We start from the raw sequence: 7883 nt of genomic DNA, 5'->3' as shown, positions 1-7883 counted from the left end.
ATAGTCAAGGCAGAGTTTGAAGCTGTGAATAATGAGCTGAAACAGAGAGTTAAGGAACTTGAAGTTGAACGTTATCAATGGAAACTAGATGCCGATTCTCAGAAAGATAGAGCAGACAAACTGGAAAGGGAGTAGAAAAGAGTCTATTTTGAGCTTAAAGACTTGAGAAAGGGGTACCAAGATAAAGTCAAGGATAACTCCTGAGAATCCAACGCCTGAGAATCCAAATGGCTGATATGGAGAAACAACATGAGAAAGATGGTAAAATAATAGCTTCAAAAAGAAAGCGAGTGAGCTTCAGATAGTGCCCTTCGACGGGGTATTGTAGTGGCGTTTCCGTTGGGAGCAAGCACAACAAAGGGTGAAGGCTAGAGAAGCAGTCATCCGAGATTTCCTAGATCAAGTACAGAAGGCAGCTCGCCATCTACACGGCCTGGCAAGGGAAGCTGGAGTGGTCCAACAAGGCATACAACCAGTGACAAATGAAAACAGAAGACTTGTCAACCTGCTGGAAGCTGTTCGGGTCTAGAGGATTTAGTCCGAATATACCTTTGATTGTTTTTGTCTCTTACAAGATAAAACATTTTTGTCGAAATAAGGATTATTTATAATAATGGGCACTTTTCTGGATCAATGCCTCGAACATTTCATGTATTTTTTTTATTTTGCGTTGTGCATCTACATTTCATTTTAAGCATTTTCATAAACATAAAATTTCTTCATGGAGGATTCGATGAAGTGGTTTTAACCACATGACACCACATGGAAGCAAGATTGTAACATCAAAAGAAAAAAACTGAAAATAATACAGTGGGAGCCTGATCACCTGATTATAGGACAAAGCCTGCCAGGATGATCTAAGAAAAGAATCCCCATATCCTAAGGGCTACGATGTTGAAGCTGTTAGTTGTTACCACACAAGAAGCCCCAAACATTCCTCTGAAAACTATAAGGCGTTTGCCGAAGAAGGGGGCATGGCATATACCATTTGCACTTAGAGAATTGTTTTGCTTGAACACATCTTTGATCTTTCATGTTTGCTTAATCTTTTAAATGATTGAATTTATGCTGCTTTCTAAGGTGGAGCAATTGAACAAATTTTAATATTTAGTTCTTCGAATATTAAATGAATTAATGATTCTTTTAATTCTTCAAGAATTATAGATTTTTGACATATGGAAAGATTAGACCTTTCTTACCCTGTCTCAAACCCCAGAATAAAATACCTTGATTCTTTGCCCAAAATAACTCGTGGTCATTACCAAAAGACGAAATTTTGACGTTACCTCCTTTTGAAATTCTTGAACATTGCCTTTATCTTTTTGATACACTCATACCTTTCTTTGAGTTAATAAGATCACACCACCGTCTTTTTCAGACTCAAAAATAACCTTTCTTACCACTAAAACCCAAGGCATTGAGTTGTTCATTTTAACATGAGCATTCTTCTAAAGAACCAACTTGGGGCATCTTACGGGGAGCCTGAACATTGAGACATCTGGGAAAAAAGAAGAAGAATTCATTCGAAATAATTCTATCATACATTAATTACAATGTTTTCATGTGAATAGAATTAATCTTGAAAATCTATCCCCCTGGGGATACCTCTTCTGTGAAGATTTACATGTATGAAATGATGAACGACTTTCTTTCTTTATCCCTTCACAACAGGAGAAAAAAATATCCATTGTGTCCCCTTTTGAGCCTGTAGTATTTTTCTTCTGATTCAACCCTAACCAAGGATCACCCTCCACACTGGGGGCAAGGTGGAAGAAATATGCTCACATGAGCGAGGACATTGATTCAGATGAGATACCAAAAGGTGAACCAAATGCTAAGTGCGAAGATTCAATTAGAACAAAAAGGGCAAAAACAAAAAAGAACAAAACAAAAAAAAACAAAAAGAAAAAAGAAAAAAGAAAAAGGGACAAAAAAGCACATGCAAAGATTCCCTAAAGACAAATGGTACATCAAGCTTCAAACTATGAGATTGATCAAGCACAATCATTCTCGAATCACTGAATCACTTCACTCGAAGATCATAGAGCATCAAGAGAGAGAAACATTTTACGCAAGATTGAAGGCATCAGAATGAATTGATCCTTGGTTCAACACCCTGAAACACTTATTTGGGCCTATTTATCATTTTCTTTCATAACCATGAACCCTGGCCTACATTACGTGCCTTAAAAGTCCCTTCTAATCACACATGGATTTCTAAACAAAAGAGAATATCTTCAGATTTCATCCCGCCCATCAGGATTAATCTTTGTTTGCAAAAAACAATGTAATTAATGCATGGTAGAGAAAAATAACAAAGGGGGGTTCAAGACGTAAATCCTGAATAACGTATTGAAACCAAAGGAGAATTCGAGTTGAAAACCTGAAAGGGTGGCTCGAATATAAAAATTGTGCAACTGAGGCGATCACACAAATTCCTTGATAAGGCATCGCACAATCCAAATGTGACTATGAAAGATGGGAATCGGAGAACACTTCCAGTAGAGGAGCATGCAAGCTACCCCATCAAACCTTTGAGCATCAAATGCCAAACCTTTGAGCATCAAATGCCAAACCTTTGACCAAACACAATAACCTGAGACCTTTTTATCCTTTCCTTACTTAACCATTTCCCAAAGATAGCTTTGATCTTGGCACGTGTCAAATAGCTATAATTTATTGAAGGATTAACATTGTAATTAAACATTTGATATCCAATGAACTCTAGTTTTATGATTCGTCTCAATTGTAAAACCGTGAAAGATACAATATTTTCAAAACTTTTGATTAAACATTTTTCGAAACACTTTATTGATATTTTCAGAACTTTGAAAATAAAAGAGAAAGAAAAACATTTTTTTCAAACAAGACAGTCTCTCTAGAGTGGATCTTGGTAAATGACATGTGACTCTTAGACACAAAACTCATGCTCAGAATCAATGTTGAAGCATGAAATGAGGAATATTTGGGGCATCTTTGGAAATTCAACATCAAATATTGGGTCATTTTTGGATATTGGGACATCATTTGGGGATTCAACATCCTAATGCAAATTATCAGACCTTTTTCAGGAGATAAAATATAACCAATTCATGTTAAATGCATCTTATGTATACATTTTAGAGCATCATATTTATCATTTTCCACATACATATTTTTTTGCAGCTTTTAGAGTCAAGTTTCAACTTCAAGACGAAGGATACTCAATTCAAAAGCACCTTTAAAGATTCATGTTAGTTGCTTAACTCAACAGCAAGAAGCTACACTTCGACCAACTCGACAGATTGAAAGTCTCTCGAAACAACACAATTTGCTCGAGAGTGGATTTCAACTTCACGACGAAGGATATCTAGCTCGAAGCCAAACTTCACAATAAAGGGGTCTCCACGTTTCAACTTCACGGCGAAGGGAATTGTGTCTACCCGCAACATACAATACTTGGATTTCAACTTCACGACGAAGGATATTCAAGTCAAGGCTCAACTTTACAACGAAGTGGCTATCCACGATTTCAACTCCACGATAGAGGATATCGTGCCACTCGAGACAACACAAGTTCAACTTCACAACGAAGGGACGACTGGTTGTCAACAAACAACTTCCCAAATTCAGAGCTAATTTTAACTTCACAACGAAGGATATTGGACTCCAGACAACACAAGTTCAACTTCACGACGAAGGGACCACTGTGTCAACAAACAAACTTCTCAATTTCAGAGCCAATTTCAACTTCACGAAGGATATTGGACTCCAGACAACGCAAGTCAACTTCACGACGAATGGACCGCTGGTTGTCAATAAACATTTCCCAATTTCAAAGCCATTTCAACTTCAGCGAAGGATATTGGACTCAAACAACGCAAGTTCAACTTCATGACGAAGGGACCACTGGTTGTCAATAAACAACTTCCCAATTTCAGAGCCAATTTCAACTTCACAGCGAAGGATATTGGACTCCAGACAACGCAAGTTCAACTTCACGACGAAGGGACTGCTGGTTGTCAACAAACAACTTCTCAATTTCAGAGCCAATTTCAACTTCACAACGAAGGATATTGGACTCCAGACAACACAAGTTCAACTTCACGACGAAGGGACCGCTGGTTGTCAACAAACAACTTCCCAATTTCAGAGCCAATTTCAACTTCACAGCGAATGATATTGGACAAGAGACAACGTAAGTTCAACTTCACGACGAAGGGACATCTGGTTGTTAACAAACAATTTCCCAATTTCAGAGCCGATTTCAACTTCACAACGAAAGATAATGGACTCCAGACAACGCAAGTTCAACTTCACGATGAAGGGACCACTGGTTGTCAACAAACAATTTCCCAATTTCGGAGCCAATTTCAACTTCACAGCGAAGGATATTGGACTCCAGACAACGCAAGTTCAACTTCACGACGAAGGGACCGCTGGTTGTCAACAAACAACTTCTCAATTTCGGAGCCAATTTCAACTTCACAACGAAGGATATTGGACTCCAGACAACGCAAGTTCAACTTCACGACAAAGGGACCGCTGGTTGTCAACAAACAGCTTCCCAATTTCAGAGCCAATTTCAACTTCACAGCGAAGGATATTGGACTCGAGACAACGCAAGTTCAACTTCACGACGAAGGGACCGTTGGTTGTCAACAAACAATTTCCCAATTTTAGAGCCAATTTCAACTTCACAACAAAGGATATTGGACTCGAGACAACACAAGTTCAACTTCACAACGAAGGGACGACTGGTTGTCAACAAACAATTTCCCGATTCCAGAGCCAATTTCAACTTCACGACGGAGGATATTGGACTCGGAACAATGCTACTTTCTTGGATTTCAACTTCACGACGAAGGATATCCAATTCCAAGCTCAACTTCACGACGAAGGGGCCACCCGCGGTTTCAACTTCACGACGAAGGGAATCATGCACACAAGCATCATCCATCTTTAGATTGGATTTAAACTTCACGACGAGGGATATCAAACTCAAAGAAGGATTATCTGTCAACAAAGACCTTTGAGTTTGACTACGCTCAGCTCCAAGGCACATCATTTACAGCATAACTCAAGGCTAGAAGGGTTATCTGCCATTAAAATTGTCGAGTTCGATTCCATTCAACTCGATGACACATCAATCGCACTACTCTCCGGTTGCAGTCGAGGTTTTCAAGTCGAGAAGAGGACATGGGTTAGCCGTGCCTGAGTGACAAGCAACCATTTTCAAGCAGCATAGCTTAAGTCAAGAAAAAGCTATCTTTCAATGAAGATTTTTGAGTTCGATTCCGATCCAAGGTCTTTAAACCGAGAAGAAGACAGAAGGGCAACGGGAAGCCACGTACTGATTCAAATTCTGAATTACGGCTTCAATTTCATATCATTTCAAGATGAACTCGACTTCACGATGGAGGAGTCATCCGTAACTCAATTCGACAGGGAGTTATTGAAACATCAGAGTCAATTTTCAACTCCACTAGACGAAAAGTGTGTCTTTTAATCTTTGCCCTATCCCCGTTACACGACTATGGGCAAAGAGGGGCAGCTGTCAACACACCTTTTCGTCCTACTAGGATTCAAACTCCTAAAAATAGGATAGAATTTTGCTAGGATTCAAACTCCTAAAAATAGGATAGAGTTCTACTATTATTTAAACTCCTAAAGATAGGATCCACAAGCATTATAAATAGTCATTGTAACTCACTATTGTAACACATTCGGAAGAGGATATACGAAATACCAAGCAAAAAATTACAAGCAACTCGTAGCCATTTTTCGAAGCATTTATATTTTGAAAGGTAAAGTTCATACTTTCGCATGTTATTTTTCCTTACCCTTGTTGTGTTTTGATTCGAAAGAAAACTGAGAGAAGTGTTTTTGGCCGATGAACGGGGGCGTTTTTCAAGATCTATTTTTGTAGATCTAGTCCCTGAGGCTTATGTTTTGAAAACTATTCTGATTTTATAAACGGTCGTGGATCCGCGTGTTTTATCATTTTTTTTCTTCGATTGGCTTTTAATTTTGACCCCTATTCATTTTTTATTTTAATTTAGCCCTTATTATTATAATATATATATATATATATTTAATTATTTTAATTTATTTTTTATAATTTTTTTTTCATTTTTCTTTGCGTTATATTATTATTATTTTCCTATTATATATATATATATATATATATATATATATATATTATTATTATTTTTTATCTATGTTTACTTATTTACTATGTTTTTTTACTATATTTTCCTAACATTATATATATATTCTTACTTCATTTTATTTTATATTTCTATTATTACTATTTTTAGTTAATATTATATATATATATATATTTATTTTTCATTTATTTATTATTATTATTACTATTTAGTATTTTATTATATTATACATACATTTTTATATTTATATATATATATTTTTTATTATTTTATTTATACTATTTATTTATTTTCATTATATTTTTAGTTTCTTTTCTTTTATTATTATTTTTCTTTTAAAAAAAACACTTTACCTTTTTTATTCTTTTTGTATATATATTTTATCTTCATTTATTTTATTTTATTCAATTTCATTTTTTTTCATCCAATTATTTTATGTTTATTATTATTGGTTTCATTTATTTCCTTGGTTTACTCTTTAGTTTTGTTACTTTCTTTTATTATTATTATTTTCTTTTAAAATCTTATTTTTAAGGGTATTTCCGTAAACTTATTAAGGGTAAGTAATTCGGATCAAATTTTACCTTTTAATTTAACTTGCAATTTTCTTAATAAAAAACAACTGGAAATTACGTAGTACCGAAATGACGGTTCAAGGGTGCTAATCCTTCCTTGACCATAACCAACTCCCGAACCTGACACATCTTTGGAAAGACGCAGATCAGGTAAGAAATAGGGTATCCGATCAACCCATTTATTTTTAAACAAATGATCGGTGGCGACTCCCAATCCACATTTTTCAAGTCGAAGCCCAATCCCGGAGCCCAACCGAAAGACGGTTGCAATAGATTCTTCTTGAAGAACAATAGAATAAGCTTGATTGACACTCGGTAAAGGCTATAGGAGCAAAATCTGACTGCGAACGAAAGAATAAGTCTCATTGAGACCCATCAAAAATTGAAAGTCTTTGCTGAAGAAGATGACTCAGATTAGTCTGATAGTTGGCACATGCACTTGAAGACAAAGGGACTAAAACATCATACTCGTCCCACAACAACTTCATTTCGTGTAGTACGCAGAAATAGGGAGATCCCCTTGAACGAAAACAACAATTTCTCTATGTAAAAAAAATACTGCTCCATCAATTTTATCGTACCTTTCTTTGAGATCTTTCCAAACAAGAGCGGTACTGGAAGCAAAAACTATCCCAACCGAGTTGAGAAGCCAAAAAAGCACGACTGCATTACAACAATCCCAATGTGCTTGAGGAGACTCATCAAAATCCTCCAGTTTGCAAGTACCACCGATGAAACCCAACTTGTTCTTGGTGAGAAGAGCAATACGTAAGGAACAACTCCACACATTGTAATTCTCAAATACCAGTGAGTTGGTACGAAACAAGAATTGTTCCTGGTGTATCAGAAGGTGAAGATACACGACATGACTGATATCAATGGAATCCATCAGAAGAGAAGCAAGAATCGCATAAGAAAAGGAAAAACTGAACATAGACTATCGAGGAAGAAAGGGGAAAAACAAGAGAAAAAGCCCTTAGAATTGAAGCGGCCAAAAAAAAAAACCCCAAAACAAAATTAGCTGGTAACTGATACCATGTTAAAATGTGTAAAGTAACGATTTATTTCTCATGTACATTTCATTTACAACAATACATTTATATACAGAAACTGGACTTCCTAATTAACTATCATATAATAAACTAGAAGAATTACTAAT

Source organism: Hibiscus syriacus, unplaced genomic scaffold (assembly GCF_006381635.1).
Source record: "Hibiscus syriacus cultivar Baekdansim isolate YM2019G1 unplaced genomic scaffold, ASM638163v2 tig00110429_pilon, whole genome shotgun sequence".
In the NCBI taxonomy this organism is placed as follows: Eukaryota; Viridiplantae; Streptophyta; class Magnoliopsida; order Malvales; family Malvaceae; genus Hibiscus; species Hibiscus syriacus.
Note: the sequence above shows the minus strand (reverse complement) of the source record.